The 19,142-nt window shown below is 38.7% G+C and overlaps 1 protein-coding gene across 1 annotated transcript in view; it reads right to left on the minus strand.

Moving 5' to 3' along the window:
• LOC113028147 (leucine zipper putative tumor suppressor 2 homolog) overlaps positions 1 to 18,138 on the minus strand; it is a 44,134-nt gene extending 25,996 nt beyond the window's left edge. The window contains exon 1 of the mRNA XM_026178178.2: positions 17,747 to 18,138. The gene's annotated coding sequence lies outside the window, so the exon portion shown is untranslated. The remainder of the gene's footprint in view (positions 1 to 17,746) is intronic.
• Between the last annotated feature and the right edge of the window lie 1,004 nt (positions 18,139 to 19,142).

Below are 19,142 nucleotides of genomic sequence, written 5' to 3' on the forward strand. Positions count from 1 at the left end.
TACTTCTTTCCAGATGGTGGCAGTGGTCTGTTGTCATTTTAGGTGTGGAGGTAGAAGTCCAGAAACCCAGAGCAACCTTTTCCACCCCCACTTTGAAACTAATAATAATTTCCATAGAATCAGAGATATGTCCATTCATATGTTCTTTCACCCGTCTATCCAGAATGGATGGATAGATGATCATCAATCTCAATCCTTTAGCTGTTTGAGTTTAAAATTTAACTAAATGTAACTACAAAGACTAAACTGAAACAAGAAAGTCTACTCCACAGTTCGAACTACCAAACAAAATGTAACCCTATATTAACTGAAATTAAGGTTTATATTTGTTATTAAAACACTCACACACAAAGATGTCTGTAAACCCTTTATATGTTCTGCAAGTCTAAAAATAGACTGGTGGTCTCAGCTGAGAAACGGTGAGAGAGGAGCAGTAGCTAACTGGTTCATGTGAATCTCCTTTCATCAGCAGGATGATAAGATTTGTGGTGTTTGCTAAAACTAATGTTACCAAACTGCCTGCAGGGTTACTGCAACTGTAAGGGCTTTATTTAATACTAGCCAAGCCATCAGCTCTTCCATCTGTGCCTAACACACTGTATTAGTAAGTTACAGACAGATGGAAGTGCTGAGGAGACTGTGGCTTCCCACATGTAATGTAGCTCAATCCAGATGGCTTAAATGCAGCTTCTTAAATGCTGTACAGCGATAGGGCCAAGCCATTTAGAATAATTGAAGGCCAGCAAAGAAATGCCTTAACGCTTGTTTGTTTTAAAGGCTGACAAATGACCTACAGAACATAAGCAGGTGTTTACTTAACAGAGCAAACAGTGCAAAGAAGGACGCAGGACTTGGATCCTTGCACTGAATAAAAAGAAAGCAGAGGGCAGTATTTTGATAACCACTTATTATGTCACACAAAATGCAGTCTGATCTAGACCCCAATTTTCCTAAAAGGAAAACTAGACAACCCTCCAAAAATCCATAAAAGCTGCAGCAGGGCTGGCACCATTGACATGCCTATGAATGACATCAAACACCACAATGGTGTAGTTCTTGTCCTGCTCTGCAGCCTCAGTGAGCTCAGTAACAGAACCAGTTCTCCACCTGCTGCAGGTTCTGGTTAAAAGTGTCATCTGCTCTCAAGGGATTGGTGCAGAACAAGGAATCCTCTCACCAGCAGTTTACTGGTGTAGGAACATGAGATGGCAAGGATTGAGGTTACCTGTTTTCAGCGACAGAACTTTCAAAATCAGACTGAGGGCATTGTTCTATCATTGATCCCATCCTTGTTTTGTCCTTATTATCCTTGATTGAGGAAAACGAAACTCAAAAATATGGCTAAAAGGCGCAAAAAGTAAATTGTAATAGTAGGAAACAAAACAAAAATGTGTTTATAAATCTCAGCTATCAGTAGGGCGCCCTACTTCATCTCCACCAAAAGGGTAGCTTTTGTTATTTGGGGGAAAGAAATGACTGAAACAAATTTTTCCAACATAATTGATTAATTTTAGTTTGAAGATGGTAAGGTAAAGAAAAGAAACATGTTTTCTTCAACAGGGATCGTTGGAAAGTAGATTTACACACCAAGAAAAAATAATTTAGTTATTACCATATACCTGCATTTGAAGCAGAAGTTATTCAGAGCACATTTAAAGTATTTCAGCAAAAAAAAGAAAAAAAAAAAAAAGCTCACACTAGTAACAAAGAGATTGCAGATGATAGATTAGGGTTTAACCTGTAGGCCAGAGTGCCAACAACCATCCACATAAAGAAAGAAAAATCACAACTCTGGGAGTCAGAGCAGGTCATCTACTCTCCATCTCAAATTAGAGTTTCACTATACCCTGGAAAAAAGTTAAAATCCCAAAAGAAATTGCAAAATGTAGTTTAGATATTTTGATATTTGTTTATGAAAGCTAAATATAAATAAACTGTGACAATCATTATTTTTTTTAATCATTAAAATTTATCAATTTAAAGTGAACTGTAGCCAATCACAACTGTCATAGAGTAAAAACAAGGCTATTATGTAGACAGCCTGTCTTTCCAGAGACAAACACTCACACATACAATTTTAGACACCAATATACCCAACAAGCCCTAAAAAACAAAAACAAACAAACAAACAAACAAACATACGTTTCAAAGGAAGCTGCAAATCAAGGGCTGAAAATCTAAGCCAGTGCTGAAGTATCAAAAGCTGCAGTTCCTCTAGTGACCACTTGAGGCTTCAAAAAACAAGTCAATCCTGAGTCACTGAAGTGGACCTCCGAGCCATGCTCTTGCTACTGGTGCCTTTTGGAGAGTTTTTAATTAAATCATCTTACAAATAATATGTCCTGCTATGTGGTGAAACCCAGCCAAAAAGTTTGTGCTTCAATTGCATTGACTAAATGAAATCCTAGTATTTTATTAGCCTACACTGAGGATTAATTAGCAGGTATCTGTCTGTACATCAAGTTAATTTTAAATAATCAATGCAGACAACCAGAGTTGACAGTTAGGGATTAATATCCTGATTACATGCATAAAGATGCAGGATTACTATGAACATATGTGCATGTCTGGCAATAACAGGATTCAGTAAGTTCACAGCTACACTGTGCAGCAGTCAGGATTAAATGGGATGAGGTGCAGGAAATAAATTTAGCCACCTATTGGGAAGGACAGTGTAATAGAGTATAAGTAATGAAGATAAATGAGGTTCTGCATTTCCCAGGCTTTCAGGCATGCGCACACAAAAGCATGTGAACACACACATGCAAACACAAAAAACACAGGGCCCAGTGGACACCCTATTAAGAAATAGGGTGGCGTCCCACTTCTTCCTTGTCCAAACACTGCCATCCCATAGCACTTAGAATAATAAACCTAATGCTCAGCCATGTACCAAAGGTTGCAGGCGGGTTAACAAACTCGGTAAGAGGCAGTTGGACTTTTACACACTCAACAAAAGGCCATTCAAAAAACAGGGAAGTGGTGTAGCATAAAGGAGCACCATGCAAACAGTCATATTGACAGTATCCTGTAATAATAAACTTGAAAGCATGTAATTGATTTTCACTTGACCTCTGTTGTAAATTGTAAATGTGTGGTTATCTAACAGTATAAATGTAGGGGGGAAACATCGAATGGAGACTGGAAACATTGTGTTCAGAATTCTGAAATCATACAGATGTTTGTTTAAAGTGGATAAAATAGGCAGTGAGGGGGAAGTGAATCCAAGGAGGAAAAATGGCATGTCTGCCTTGTTTGGACAGTAAGAAGGTGGATCAGCAGAATCTCAGAGTTTTTCTCAGACATCCTCATTTAGGATCCTCACCCAGGCCAAACCTCAGACATACTCGTGCATTTTAAAAACCTCCTGGGAGAAAAATCCAGCTACTTCTTCCACGCAATGAGTAGTGGAGACTGAGAATGAGGTTACAATGAAATGAGGATGTGCATCATATTTTATTGCCTTCTTTAAGTGAAAATTAAGACTGCAGGGACAAGTAGTTGCTTTTCATTGCTGTGCATCTGTTGAAATATAGTTGAAAGCAATTTTATGTCATTAAGTCTTTCAGAATTAGCGAAAACATATACTTTGTGTTTATATCAGGGTCACAGACAGCTGCCTCTCCATTAAATGCCTTTCAAAATAAAAACACTCAGCCATTTATGTTGGAATGAAAAAAATGCAAATAAATGTTTAAGTGTAAAACATTACATCTGTTCCATTATTATGATCAGATCGTTTTAATGCAAAACAAAAGCTACAATAACTACACAATGGCTTTATTTTCAATACCAATAAGATGTGCCGACTCTTTTCTACAATGGTTTAGAGATTCTTGTACAAAATGTCAACAAAAGTAAGAAAACCAAAGAATAATCAGTTGCAAAGTTTTTTGCATCTGTAGATACATAAGCATAGCTGCACAGCACTGTGGAAAAAACCCCAAAATATGTTGTCTTATTTAACTGTGGGTTGTGTAAAAGGGGGTTGAAAGGAAAAGGAATAACTGGGAAAAGTTTTTTGTTAGGCGAGGATAGTCTGGCAGTGCGATGACAGGATGAGAGCGTATTCAAACAGTGTGCACATGTTCTTCACTTCACTATTATGCAACACTGTGACGCAGGTCCTGCTTGACCGTGCATCCCACCTCCCACGTAGCTTCTGATCTGCACCCTCATTCATTCCCATCACCTCTCAGTCACTCAGACATCTACCGCACAGCCCCCCCCCCCATTCAAAAACCTTCACCTCTTTTGACTCTTTCATAGGCATATGATTTCTCTTTGAGATATATTTTTATAAGTCATAAGCATGTCTGTTTTAAAAAGAGTACATTTATGTGTCGTCCATCTCGTGGCCTCCAAGCTGGAGAATAATCAGGCCAGAAATCACACAGAGAGCAAGGAGAAATGTATTTAAAAATATCCAAACAACCAACCTCAGGGAGGGGGTCGTCCCACTTACATAAGTCAGTTACACACAGTACCTCTTACTGTGAGGAAACTAAATGAAGATGTAAAAAGGAAAAGGTGGAGGCTTCAAGAGAGCCAAGATAAATGTCTGCAACAATTCTGCCATTCAGGACTCACTTGAGACTGACAGAAACAACAAAAGACAAAGGATGAAATATTACACTGAGTTATGAGTTTCTCTTCAAACTCAAGAGAAACAGTCAAGTTTTATGTTTGATTATTTATAAAAGCCTGATTTGCGTGACCTTGAGTGAGGGCGGATGAAGCAAATGACAACAAAACTGAGGGAGAACTTAAGTCTGAAGATTAAGAAAGCAAAAGTGGGCTGCTGGCCAATATTTTTAGGTAAAGAATATTTCCAGTTTATGTAACTTGCTTCTCATTTCCAGAGATTTGTAATAGCTGAAGATTAAAGACATAAACAGGGCAAACTCCAACAAACAAAATAATTTTAAAAAGGTTATTCAATCAAATCTATCAGTATAGATATATAGTTGACACACAGAATCCCACCACTGAGTTCTAGGTCTGCTGTGACGTCTCCTTCTAGCTGGGTGTACCCAATTCTTCCCAGTCACATGGAAAAGCATGAAAGAGCCAAGATAAAACAACCTACTCGCTCATGTTGAAGGACACTAATTGTCCTGTTTTTTCCTGACAGTCAGCATGACTTTGAAACTGATGTGTTTCAATAGGAAGTAAAGTCACATGGGGATAAAAGAGTTTTCACAAGGCTTTGCAGTCTTCTGTAAATCTACACACCATGACTCAATAGTTTGTAACAATAACTTAAAGTACTCATTTTTTTGTCTCCCATATGGTTATGAAGGAATTCTGGCCCAATGTTATTACGTTACTACAGTTCATTGAGGTTTGGAGGCATTTATTTCTACACAGCTCTTTTAAGGTCCCACCCACAGTATTTCAGTTGGGTTCAAGTCTGGATTTTGATTGCATTTTCTACAACTGTATTCAGTTGTAGATTTACTGCTGTGCTGAGGATCATGCTGCCCCTGACTGTAGAATACTTTGGTGTACAGAGGAGTTCATGGTTGAGCCAATGACTGCAAGGTTCCCAGGGTCCTATGGCTACAAAACAAGTCCAAATCATCACCCCTCAGGCACAGTGTTCAACAGATGTTATGAGGTGTTTGTGCTAATATACCTCGTTTTGGTTTTCTCCGATTGCAGCTCCACTTTGGTCTCATCTGACTAAAGAAAGTTGTTCCAGAAGCCTTTTGGTTTGGCCAGATGCAGCTTTGCAGACCTAAGCTTTGCTGGTCTGTCCATTTTAGAAAGAACAGGCTTTGTCCTGGCAACCCTTACAAAAAAAGCAATATTTTTAAGTCTTTTTGTAAGTGTAACTTTGTGAACTTTAATATTTAAATGGTAACTGAGGCCTGCACAGTCTGAGATGTCAGTTACGATTCAATTCAATTCAATTTTATTTATATAGCGCCAAATCACAACAAAAGTCGCCTCAAGGCGCTTCATAGATACAGAGAAAAACCCAACAATCATATGACCCCCTATGAGCAAGCACTTTGGCGACAGTGGGAAGGAAAAACTCCCTTTTAACAGGAAGAAACCTCCGGCAGAACCAGGCTCAGGGAGGGGCGACCGGTTGAGTTTTTGGAGTTTTTCCTCTGATCTTTGTATTGTCCAACTTGCTGGAACATCCACTCCAGGAAAGACTGTGGCAAAGTCTTAACACACATCTGAACGCAGCAGACCAGCAAACTCCTAAAACATCTGCTTTTATAGAAGTGGTCACACTTTATAGTGATCAGTATTTAACAGCACCAACGATGCACTTATTTTTCCACAGGTCTACTTGGAGCTCAATGAAAACTTTCTTTTTCGCATGACTCTAGATCTGTAGCGTGTGTCTGTGAAGGTTCTCAATCATCCAGGTCATCGTAGTCAAAGGAGCTTGCAAAGAAAAGCGTCTGGACTTCTTTAAGTTACTTGAAGACGTTTCACCTCTCATCCGAGAAGCTTCTTCAGTTCTAAGGTCAAATGGTGGAGAGTCCCAGATATAAACCTAGTGGGAGTAACCCCCCACAGAGGGACAAAAGGACCCCCTGATGATCCTCTAATCGCCTGAGCCAAGGTGTGAAACTGGGTGTGGGTCCCAATCAGCCAGAGTTTCGGGTGAGTTCATTGTGAAACCTGGCCCCACCTTATCATGAGAATACCTGAGATCAGTAGCGTGTATTTTGTATGTTCAGTGGAGACATGTCACGTTATCAACCAAAAATATATCAAACTCAGTGATTCACTAGCTCAGAACTCATGATACCAATTCAGTTATTCCAGAATTTTGGTGAAGACCCATTAGATGATCATGTGCCATGTGTTTTTTGTGAATCGAGGACAGACTGACCTTGGACTGTATGAGCAAAAATGTGGCAATTGTTGTATTTTAACCAAAAACCATATCTTTTTTTAAACCTTGCAGAGTAATTTTTATTGCCTAACCATAAACAGTAGGGTTTAGACTAACTGCCCCTTAAAAGTGGAAAATATTCACTTTGTGTACATGGCTCTGAATAAGAACATATGAATCCAGTCTGATGAAAATTCAGGATCACAGAAATGACGTTAATTCGTTTCTTAAGTTGCTGCACTGTTTATTTATTTTTTCCTGTTTTCTCATGTTCCTGGCCAGTCGTCGAGAAAGCCTGTGGGCTGCACCTCAGTCAGAGGCTGTAAGATGGATGACAGAAGGACAACAGCCAGCTGACACAACTGAGGAGTAAGTGAGTGGCAAAATGAGGGGTAGCGAAAGAGGAGAAAAACAGTGTGAGAGCAGGAAGGGAAGGAGAAAAAAATGAGAAGAGAAGCAGGAGTCAGAGATGCTGCAGGGCTTTACTGTACATCAGCACATATGGGCCTCCCTGCAGCAGCTGTGAATGTCATGATCACACTAACTACCGCCGCCAATCACATCTGCTCATGGGAATATGGCATGTTGTTTTTAAAGGGTTTTTTTTTCTCTTTTCAGACTGCGTAATCATCCACAGATGATGCAACACACAATGTGTACATGCTCTGTTCTCCTTATAGGCCATTTTGGGATAAACTTTAATTCAGGCTACAGACAACATGTGACAAAATTGTGCTCAGCTACAATGCAGAGATGCCCTCCTATGATTAAGCAGAAGAATATTTTACAGGAATCTTTGTAATTCTGTGCAGATTAATTCAGGCAGAGCAGTGCTTTGAGCTAAACACTCATGTTAACATGCTCACAGTGACTACATGCTGTTATGCAATGCATGTTTAGAACAAGTGCAATGTACAAGCTAGCATCAGGTTACTGCTGGCTCGTTGGCAGTGGTTGCTGGCTATCAGAGGCTGATTGCTTTGGCTGATAGCAGATTGTCACAGTTGCCCGTAATGTTTCCACGTTTGTCTACAAATATTCTTTGACTACTAACAAAGTGGAAATAAAATTTGAAAGAGTGCAACCCAATCTGGAAACCAAGAAGAAACCACAACAGCAGCATATAGGCTAGCAACCAAAGTAGTCACCAGACATTTTTTCCAGTTGAGGAATATAATTTTTCCCTAGTGACAGGTGGTTGCCAGGGGCTCACTGACTGGTCTGTAGGCCTGAATAATTGGGTTTTAACAATGGTTTTTCCTGCAACTGGAGCCTTCTTCACTTGATCCAACATTGTCACCATTATTGTAACATATCCAAAACAGTGGACAAATTAACCTCATGTGGTTAGTATGTAGACTCATAGCAAATGGGATCAGAAACATTTAATAAAAGTATTGCATTAACCATTTAAAAACTGCACGCATTTTTAGACGTAGTCCCCCATTTTCAGAGCATGTTCAGGTGCTTCTAGCTCTTTATGTAATCTCAGACTGACTCAATGATATCGAGATTAGGGATCAGTGCCATATAATCTGCTGCAGGACTTTTTGGTCTTTCTGACATTAAAGATAAAGGCTCTATATACAGGGTTTCCACCAGGGAAGTTGATAACCCCAGTGGCCCTGACAGGGGCAAACAATTTAATATAGCTACACTAATCTTTTCTAACAGTGATTGCAAAGCCCAGAGAAAACACAGGAGCACTGTTAGCATCTGTATTTCACACAGACGAGAGTGATGAGAAAGAGAGGCACTGGGGTCGTAATACCCAAATATAACTAGTGGGAGACCACTGATTCGCTTCATGTGGCAAAGATTATTTAGCCTACTATGATTCTACTATAAAATAGTAGTTATAATATCTGCTTGGGTCTTCAATGTCATATTAAATTCAATTTCAATGCTGGTGATTTTGGCTCATAACAATATATACACACCCTTTCTTTTATAACGGTGTGTTTGTACTCTTCCCTAAATGCTCAAACTCATTCACTTTTTAAGACAGCCTGAGGCGAGATGACTAAAAGGTAGCGTTCGGTCATAAAAGATCTGCCAAGAGGAAGTTAAACTCAACAGGTAGATGTAGATGAACCTGAGGCAGATTTAATCATGGTCGCCAGCAACTGCATTTGTCTGTGGATCGCTTAGGGTCAACTGGCCCACATTAAACACTGTGAGGCAGTTGTGTGTGAACTTTCCAGGGGTTTCCCTGTGGCTGCTGTGCAGGTCTCCAGAGGCATGGGAGTCCTGCACTAGGATAAATAATTAAGGAGAAGGTAACCTACAAAAAATTCGTTTCCAGCTGATGTTTAAATCAAACCACTGGTTCAGCTTGTCTCGTGGATAGAGGAAGGCTGTTCCAAAGTTGAGGCACCACAATCTCATCTGGTGATCTCTGAATTTAAACTAAGTGTGGAACAATTAAACGACTGTTCAGATGATGGGAAAGGCCAACTGTTCAAATAAGGTCTCAGCAGATCTGCTACAATATATGAGCAAGAGCTTGTCCACGTAAGGCTTTGCATGAAATACTAAGTTTAAGTGGAAGAAAATTAAAGGAACTATTAACAAGTAGGATGGCGTGCAAGGGTTAGCTTTTTCTATAAGCAACCAAGGACGACTGAAAATGTATGTAAAGAGCAAATTTTTATTGGCTGACAGTAAAGATTTGAGTTTCCAGATGTTTCTTAGATAAACAAAAATAAGCCTGGATGAAGTTGGAGGAGAAGAAGAGAAGATTTAAAACACAACAAAACCTTGTTGGGGTGGCTGTGGCTCAGGTGGTAGAGCAGATCAGCTACTGATTGGAAGGTTGGTGGTTCGATCCTTGGCTTCCCAGTCTGCATGCCAAATATCCTTGGGCAAGATACTAACCCCAAGTTGCCCTCCGATGCGTTCATTGGAGTGTGAATGTTTATTAGTTTGCACTTGTATGAGTGGTTGTGAATGGGTGAACGAGGTATGTTGTATACAGCGCTTTGAGTAGAAAAGCGCTATGAATCAGTCCATGCTGGGGCTTAAAGACCCTGGGTCTCCCACCACCTCCACCTCTTTTTTAATAAGTTGAAGCTCAAGAAAATTCTGTGTAATAAGTTAATATTGTGCATCTTATTAACTTAAGTTAATTACATTTATCAAACAATTACCAAAATAAAATGACCAATCATGATTGTGACTTCTGCTTAATCTAGCAGCACTTCCAAGAAGGTAGTAAGACAGAATAGCTAAACCAAGTTGTAGCTTTTGTATTATAAAATATATAACCTATCCCCACTGGGCTTGTAATACACTGTTAGAACTCTGGCAGTATGCTTTGTAGCTCATTCAATGACTTCAGACTTAAATAGTGTCTTCTCCTACCTTCCACCCACCAAGGACACTTTTCCCTGAGTGATGTTGATGACAGCAACTTATCTCTGAAGGAAACTAAGCCCAGCCGTTCTGGTATCTTATCAGGGCTGTTTACAAAACTGTAAATGTAGTCACTACTGTGACCCATTCAGAAAGTGAGTGCAGGAAAGGAGGCAGTGGCACAGGTCAAGTCTGTGGGGATGGGGAAAAACATTTGGGGATGATTAAGAGAACGAATGCAGTTACAGCGGTGGAGCAGTGATTGAGTAAAGAGAAATATGAGAGGTTCAGCCTGCTTCTCTAAACAGCACATTAGAAATTTACTGAAAGGAGAGAGCTTTTATATTCTACATTCATCGGTATTCAGGGGATGAACTCTGTTCTGTCTGTAGAATAAAAACTGGTAGAGTCATGTCCACTTTGCGTCACACTTGAATATAAAAAATAACCCTGAATTTATTTTTTTAAAGCACTGGCTGATCAGTCTATTTAAAAAAAACCAAAGTCAGGCCAGACAGTGAAACTGAATTGAAGTATTACTGCAACAAATGAGTCCTCTTATTATCAGAAAATCTTCTCATATAAGGTAAAATGACTGTTTGAGTTTTGGAAAGTTAGTTGGGGGAAAAAAACCATCAATATATTTACTAAAAAATTAAGATTATTTTTGACATTTTGTGATATTTTATTGGCAAAACAATCAATCAAGAAAACAGTTACAAAAGGGAACCTTCTCCAGTCTCTCTGAATCACGTGCCCTGAAGCTCATCAACTGACTGACAATGTTTTTCTGACAGCTGCATACTGGCAAAACAATGACGTCAGTGTCATGACACCAGCATGAGTCAAGGGTTTGAGATTCTTATTTCAAAATCAGTGGGAATTCCTGCCTTAAACATCTGTTTATACTTGTTTTACACACTGTGGTAAGGACACCACTTGTGGGCCTAACTACATGTGTTACATTTTTCTCCTTCATCTTCAACATTTGCTCTAAAATCTTCTGTCTTTGCTTTAGTGGCTTTCTTTTGTCTTCTCTTTACGATGCCTTCTCTCGTTCCCCATCTTCTGTCACATGCACACCAATGCTTCATTGCTGAATATTTTATAAATCAAGCAATTTCACCTTTATAAGTTCAAGCTATGAATTCTTTTAGACAGAAAATCAACAGGTTAACATTAAAGTCATTTCCTAGTTGCACACCCTTTGTATAATACACAAACATAAGTTGATCATGTTGACATATAACATATTGAAGTTATTGTACTACATGTGGTTCTATGGGTTTTTGTAGAGGTATAAAAAAGTCCTGGGAAATCTTCTAGAAACAAAAACTTTTGGCCAAAGTTTTGGAAGTCAAAAGTTTTAAAATATGGATGGAGGGTGCTTTGGCACCATGGTCCATTTGCATTGAAATGGGGCCATTAGTCAAAGCACCGGGAAAGGAGACAAGGAGGACAAAAAATGGCAATTTAGAAGGTAAAAGATGTCCACAGATAAATGGCTGCTGCACTTGAAAATTGGGACAAAGCAAAAAAAAAAAAAAAATCCCATGAGATTTAACAAAGGAGAGAAACTGGGAGGCCTGAGTGTAACATTCATCTGCTGTTAAATCCTCCAAATACTCCCCATCTTAATCTGTATTCTTCAAAATTTAATGATCACAGACACAACCTGGTCGCGTCAGGACAGATTAGGCAGAAAAGAAGGCCACAAAATGTCCTGTCTGGTTCCCAAGCTCAGGCATCTGAGGTCTCTAAAACCTCAGCCCCTGCCTCTCAGTGCCCTCAAACAGCTGTTCAGTCCAGCTGTGCAAAGAGCTCAGAGCTGGCTAGGAGTACCAAACCAAATCCTCGACAGGAGCTCAGGTCACAATGCTCAGCAGTAAATTAAACCTGCAAGTTATTTTAATTGTGGGGTGCATTTTTTAAAAAAATATAAAGATTCTCCATTATTTTTTATTTGTATGGCCATAATGGCCCCCTTCACGTATCTTTCATATAATAAATCTAGGATATCTGCCAAAATAGGGGCTCTGTTATTCATAACACCTTTTCCAAGCAGAGTTCTCAGGCTTTTCATGGATTTTGAACCAAAATGTAGCCATGCTGGTGCCCCCAAAAATAGGTCCTAGGTCCATTCCCAAAGGGGGAAAAAACCCTTTCCAATTCTATTTTTACAATACAAATGTCATTTTTTAAAACCAGCTGTTTTTATTTTATTAGATTGGGTTGCTGTTACTGAAGCAGAATAGACATGACCATTTATCCAACAGTTAGAAATAACAGGAAACTGCTTAAAATTACTATCAATAAGCTAAAAGATTCAGTTTAGTATATGAGGACAACTCCTTGCTATAGCACAGACTCCGAAAGTGACATGGGTTGATCTATTAGGCAGAATTCTATGCTGGTTCTTAGTCGTTACACTTCATAGGAGAGCTAAAAGTAGAGGAGGCTAAAAGCAAAGGGTCAGCAGTTTAGAGGTGTGACAAAGTGGATGAGTAGTTGAAATACTCCATTCATCTCAGAAGTATTGACTTTTTGCACATTATTCTCTACATGTGTTTATTGGCTATGATTTGCTATTGTCAAAGTAACACTGCTGCACTTAGTATCCCAGGTTTGTTTGTGTAAGCATTATGTTGACGTCAAAATCAAACATTCAGCAGATTAAAGCAAATACTTGGTCCCATGTTGCTTTATAGTTTATTATGTTGCAGATTGACTCATTTGTGCATACTGACACTAGTTCTTCATTCTTAGTCTTCTTGTATGTCAGGTGTGGGAAAGGCCCGCTCCACATATCCTGATTTTTAAAGTACTGATGATGTCATGACTGACTGTTTTTTGTTTTTTTTTCATAGGAATGTTTCCTTTTGTTTTTCAGGACACAAAGTGATTTCTTGAATATTTTCCTTCCATACAGAGCCATCAGAAAAGTAGCTTTATGTGATTCTGACATAGAGGTGTGTTGTGTTACCAAGTTCATCTGCTTTTTGGTTTTTGTTAATTAAGTTAATTTGGGGAGATTTGTTCAGTTTCACATATAATGGTGGTCACTGAAAATATATCGCTCATCTCTGGGAACCCGAAATGTCTGCTGAGTCTGCTTCCTTGACACTTGAGTCAGACTATTTGACTGCTACATCTATAGCTTCTGTAATATCTGTATCTATAATAGTTTCATTCACAACTGTAAACTGTGGTTTAAAAAAAAAGAAGAAGAAGAAGAAGCCAGGCAAAGCCTTCCCCGTCAACTCATGTAACATATCCCCATCTTCATGAAGAACCACACTGACAAGTTAAAGGCATAAAAATATGCCGATATGTGTGAGGAGGAGTACTCATAGTGACAGCAGGAAGAAGAGCAACTAGTGTAAATGACAACTTAATCCAGTAACCTAATTACTCTGACACTGAGCTGAAATAAGAGTAGTGCAAATAAATGAGGCATAAAAAGTAATTATGGCTACTTTGGTCCTTACTTTGGTTTGGTTGTCATGTATACTTTTACTCATAAATACCAGTTTAGCATATTTGTATGCTTAGATGTATTACTTTCATTTTACAGAGTCAGGAAAACCATGTTTAAGCCAGGCTTGGTGTTACTTTACCAAAGTTTTCCTGCATATTGAGAAGTTTACCCTCCAACAAAGAGGTTTTATCCTTTAACCTTTCATCAGTTTTATGTAAGAGAACCTTTGTTTACTGAAGCTTAAAAGAAAAAAAGACAGGAATACAGGCTTTTTAAACAAATCGTGCTGTCGGAACCCCCTGAAAGTAATTTTCCATCAGCTAAAATAATCATTCGCGGCTTCATCCTTCGTTTACAGTATTAGAAGAGAACTGAAGTCAAGGTATTGCATCAGAGAAAGTATGACTTTTTCCTCAAAAGCTAGTTCTTAGACAAGAAAAGCCCTGGATTAGAGTTGATGTCCTCGTACTTAGCCTGCCAAGGTGTTCTGGTTTCCATAAAAAATTCCTATTATCACATCCTATTGTATTAATATATAAAAATACAGGAACTGACAAGAGTACAAAGAATTGCCCTTTCTTGTCATTTACAGACGTGTGCCCAGCAACACAGGCTCAAGGACTGTTTACAAAAGCAGAAAGTAATTATAAATGCACTGTAGGTCAGAGGAGGAAACACTGCCTATCTAATCATATCACAACAAAAAGAGATTTGGAATTTCACTATAAGCTATTTGAAATCAGTAACTCTAACAGTGGGAAAACGGAGGGCACACAGTTAAAGCCGCCTGGTCACAGCTCACTTTGTTTAGTCAACATCTTCAACAACCTGCAGTCTTTCAGCTACCTGAAACCCCCATTCAGCTCATCTGTACACAGTCGAAAAAGCATGGATTTTATATCAGCCCACAGCAAGTCTTCCTTTAAGACATAATTCCCAGCGAATTATTGATCTTCAAGTAGAGCTCTATTCCTTCTTCTGTAATGTTGATACTAATAAAAGCTTGTATCCAATCTTCTTCTCCAGCTATTTGTGTTAAAAGCCTCACTAAGTCCCAGCATCATAATTTCAGACAGTTTTAAAACACTGTTGTGTGGGAAAGTTTGCAACAACACTAATTACAGTAAGCAATCATTGAGAGGAGAACAAATTCAACACAATGAGGCGCTGCATAAACAAAGAAACCCAGTAATTACTAAATCTGCACTTCATGTGGCGTGATGGGCCCTCACGAAGACTAAATACAACACATGTTTTTACGTTCCTGACAGCTCCCGCTATCTTGCCATTGTTCCCTTGTCTTTTAAAGTTTCTCTCATATTATTATTCCTTCAAGGAGACAGTTTGTGCAGCATAAAACAAACAATAGAGGGCCACGACCTTTAGTTTAAAGAGCTCAAGGGCAACGTTCACAGCAGCACAACTGAGAAGTATCAGAGAAAACAAAAACAATATGGCCTTTTAATACTAATATACACTCATACCTCCAGCTCAGCCTTCCTGATTAAAACAAGTCTGACTAGAAACAAACAAGGTGTGGTGCCGCGAGAAGACACATTACATGACCAAATGCGCACTGCACTAAAGTAAACCTCCCTATCAAAACAGTGCTTTCTCTTCTAGTGCTTGGGGTGATTTTAACTGGCAGCACATACGGTGCCTCAAGGCCGCCAGTGTCTCATACACACAGTTTGTTTCATAATAATCACATAAAAAGCTGAAAAATGTGATTACATTAAATGAGCACATAAGTATTTGCAAGCCTGAATTAGCAAAACCTTTTCTGCAGCTTGACTAGTCTTGGATTTTGGGAGTTTTGTAGGTGTAACAGGTGTTTTCCCACATGCAGCCTTTAACTAGGATGAATAAACTCAACAACATGCAAACTACAGGCAACTGTGGCAATCTGCAAATGACCAAAAGAGGGTTCATTGTAACACCCTCTCTGGCAGGGACAGCCAGCAACCACTCGTCAACCACGGGGCAGGTAACATTTTCCCAGGGGTGGTCGCCAACTGGTCTCTAGGCCTGTGTGACTGATGGTTCAAGCACCCTACTGACACTTTTATTTAAAGGTTTCAACATATACAATACAGGACAGAAAAAAACAAAACAAACACAGATTTGTTAACCAAGCAAAATACTGGTCATCACACCTCAACCCTAAACATCGAGAGTCATGATTCACCCGTCATGCAAAAAGAGAAGAAAATAAAAACACAATGCGGGATATGTCTTAGTGTCAGGAGTGCTCTTTTATGCTGACAAAGCACTCCTCTAGAAATTAGGGAAGCTTGCCGTGTGCTTAGAAAAATCACTTGACAAATTATCAATGCAAATAGGCTGTCTAGCCTCTCACTGACAAAGCTGCTCAGGTGCGGGTTTGACCTTGCTTTGTATGTTTAAGCAGAAGAAATTTCAATACAGCATCCTGCAGAGTTGTGGGGGTTTGAAGGCCGGAGCTTGCCCTACTGTTCGCTTTGTTTGCTCTTTACTATGTTATCTTGTTCCAAGCATTTGGCCTTTTGTTTACAGATGACTGAGCTGCGAACCTAAAATAGAGGGAATGTTGTTGTTTTTTACCTCATTATTAAAATAAGTGCACTTAGGGTTTTTCGGCAGCATAAATCCTTCTTATTATAGATGTAAACTTTTTTGTGTTTCACAGATTTTAATTTTAATCAAAGTGTGGCCTCACAGCACACCGGGCAACAGTACTGTAAATGTGCGTCTGAGTCGAGCCAATTTCCACTGCAGACAGCGTCACGGGGGGAATGCCATTCATTTTAAGAATTCACATATGTTGCTGCTCTGTCCCAGGGGCAGGTCAGGCAGTACTTGAGTGAATGTTAACTGCTCTCTCCTACTTTCTGTTGTCATTGGGTCATAAAATCTGCCACTGCCCCCAAAGACTTCATGTTTGCTTGTTGTTAAGTAAAACTTTTTCTGAGCTCCTGCTGGTGTTATTCATTCTGGTTGACAGCAGCAAACCAATCCTAAAACAAACTCACCGCCTGTGGAGCAGGCCTAGATTTTCAGGTCTCCTGTGATGCTGCACGTTTGGTCATTTCTAGCTTTAGAAAAGACAAGAAAGCCACAAAGGAAAAACACATTCCACATCATGTAGACCCAAAGTGTGGGTGGAAACAAATAACAAGGTTTTATTCCTTATAATAATCACTTTAATAACTTAATAACTGACTAATAACTAATATAACTTTAGCCTACTGATGTCCACATTACAATTTAAGGGCTAAAGCAAATATACATCCACACAAAGTGTAACAACCAACCAAAACTCACAAATTTAATATACTACATAGACTAACAGAAAGAATTGCTGCCAATGTGAATGTTTTATTGGTTTCTTATAGTTCGCTAGGGGGACAAAAAAACTAAGGTGTATTTTGGGTCAAATTTAAAGGCTCTTATTGCCATGAGGGCCCACTTTTAGCACTCAACATGCTTAGGTTATTGTACATACAAATTTTGAGGAGATCGTGTGAAAGACACCCACTGATTCTTCATAGAAATGACAACTTTAAGTAGTTCGTAGAAAAGCAATCATGTCCCTAAGACTAAAATAATGCACAGCAATTAGCCAGCTCTCCATTTCTAAACAGATAAGATGGAAAGAAACCAGATTAGTCTTGAAGAGACCGATGAGGAGGACATGCTGGAAGTCCACGATAATGAAACTGTTGATTTATAATCTACACTGAAGCTGAAGTCTGGACAGGAAATGAGTCTGGATACACTACAGGAGGCACTTTGTTGTGTCTAAACCCACCCAACCTGTCATGAGCGATGCACACATCGATAAAAAAAAAAAAAAAAGGGAAGTGAGACTTTTTAAAGTGCAAAAGAAAAAGAACCTACTCTTTATTTCCCAATCATACACCTGTGTGGAGTAGGTGTGACAAAGTTGGATATCTGTGCGTTCAAAGTAAACAATAAGACACACATGCTTTGGCACAACTCAACCCCGACATAAAGCCACGCACACTAATTGTATCATGTTTTCATTGATTGTTAGGTTAGTTAGAGCCTACCGTATACAGAGTGCTGTGGACAGTCCGGGACAGTTGCTCTGCTCTGTTGTGGAAAAATCTGAGGAGGAAAATCAGGATGCCTCGGGAATGTTTTTTTTTCTTCTTTTTAAATTGTCTTATCCACAAACTCGTAACTTTAGCCACGGCTGAGCTGACAAAACTGCATGTTCAAGTCTTGCTCAAGCTGTCTCGTTACTCTTCCTGTCGCTGAAAGCGCGTTTGTTGCTTTGCGAGGAGCTGAACGGGAGCTGCTCGTATTTCATTAGAGAGGCGGAAAGCTGGTGAGAAAAACTGACGTTACATCCGGTAATATGTTTCAAAATAACACTGTTTACAAGGAATAAATGTCATAAGATTTTCATTCAAACATTTTCAGGCAAAGAAATTTTTAAAATAAAACTGAAAAAATAAATAAATAAAAGCGAACAAACAACAAAGTGCAACTATATTAAAAGAATATATCTTCATTAATTCAAAAAGGTTCAAAAAGAGTCCTTCAATAGTCCTGGGAGGTGTTTATTTGATTTGAGGGGTTATTTATTTATTTAATTATTTATATTTGATCCGCAACAATACTATTAGCTCTTGAGGTTTTAAAATATAGAGACTGATTATTCTTTTTTTCATTTCAAATTATCATTTTGTGCATTGAACCTAAGTAGAAATTGCTTGGGGTCTAGTAGATTTCTTTTTTTTTACATTTTCTTCTTAATTTAATGCTAATTTAAATTATATGTTTATATTTAAATTCTATCTTTATATATTACAAAAAAAAGCATGAGTGAAGTTGGTTATCCGAGATTCACCTACCGTTGTGGTTTTAATAAAATAGCAGTAAGTTAAAAAATACTTATTTTATAAGTTTCTTGGAAAGAATTTATAGAGGACAGTGGTTAAACAATAGTAATAATGATCATAATAACCTACATCATTTTGCCATTAATCTGTAAAAGTTTGTCATTAGGGCAAGAGGTTTCTCCAGTATTCTGCATATTGCACAGAAATTGTAAAAGCAAACATAAAGTGGCAGCAGGATGTTAATTTTAGAAGTCATAGCAGGACCAAAACGCGCACACTCTTAGCTTACAGTTTCTTTCGTACATCAAACAAACACTAAGGCATGTTATATGATCAGAGGGGGCAAAATAACAGAAACAACATGCTTTTACTTTGAAGCCCACTTGATAGCTTCCCGCTGTGAGGTGCTTTCGGTACATGAACTGCGATAAACTAAGCCCTTAACAATTACTCAAAGCTTAGCTTGATAAAACCTTAAACAAAGTCTTTACAACAAAAAGTAACGATTTATGTCATGGGAGATTGACCCCAATTGACCCCATAAGCCAGGTAATTCCACACAATGTAATATAAACACAAGTATGTTTGCACAACACCT

The sequence above is a fragment of the Astatotilapia calliptera genome, chromosome 8 (assembly GCF_964374335.1).
Source record: "Astatotilapia calliptera chromosome 8, fAstCal68.1, whole genome shotgun sequence".
Lineage (NCBI taxonomy): Eukaryota > Metazoa > Chordata > Actinopteri > Cichliformes > Cichlidae > Astatotilapia > Astatotilapia calliptera.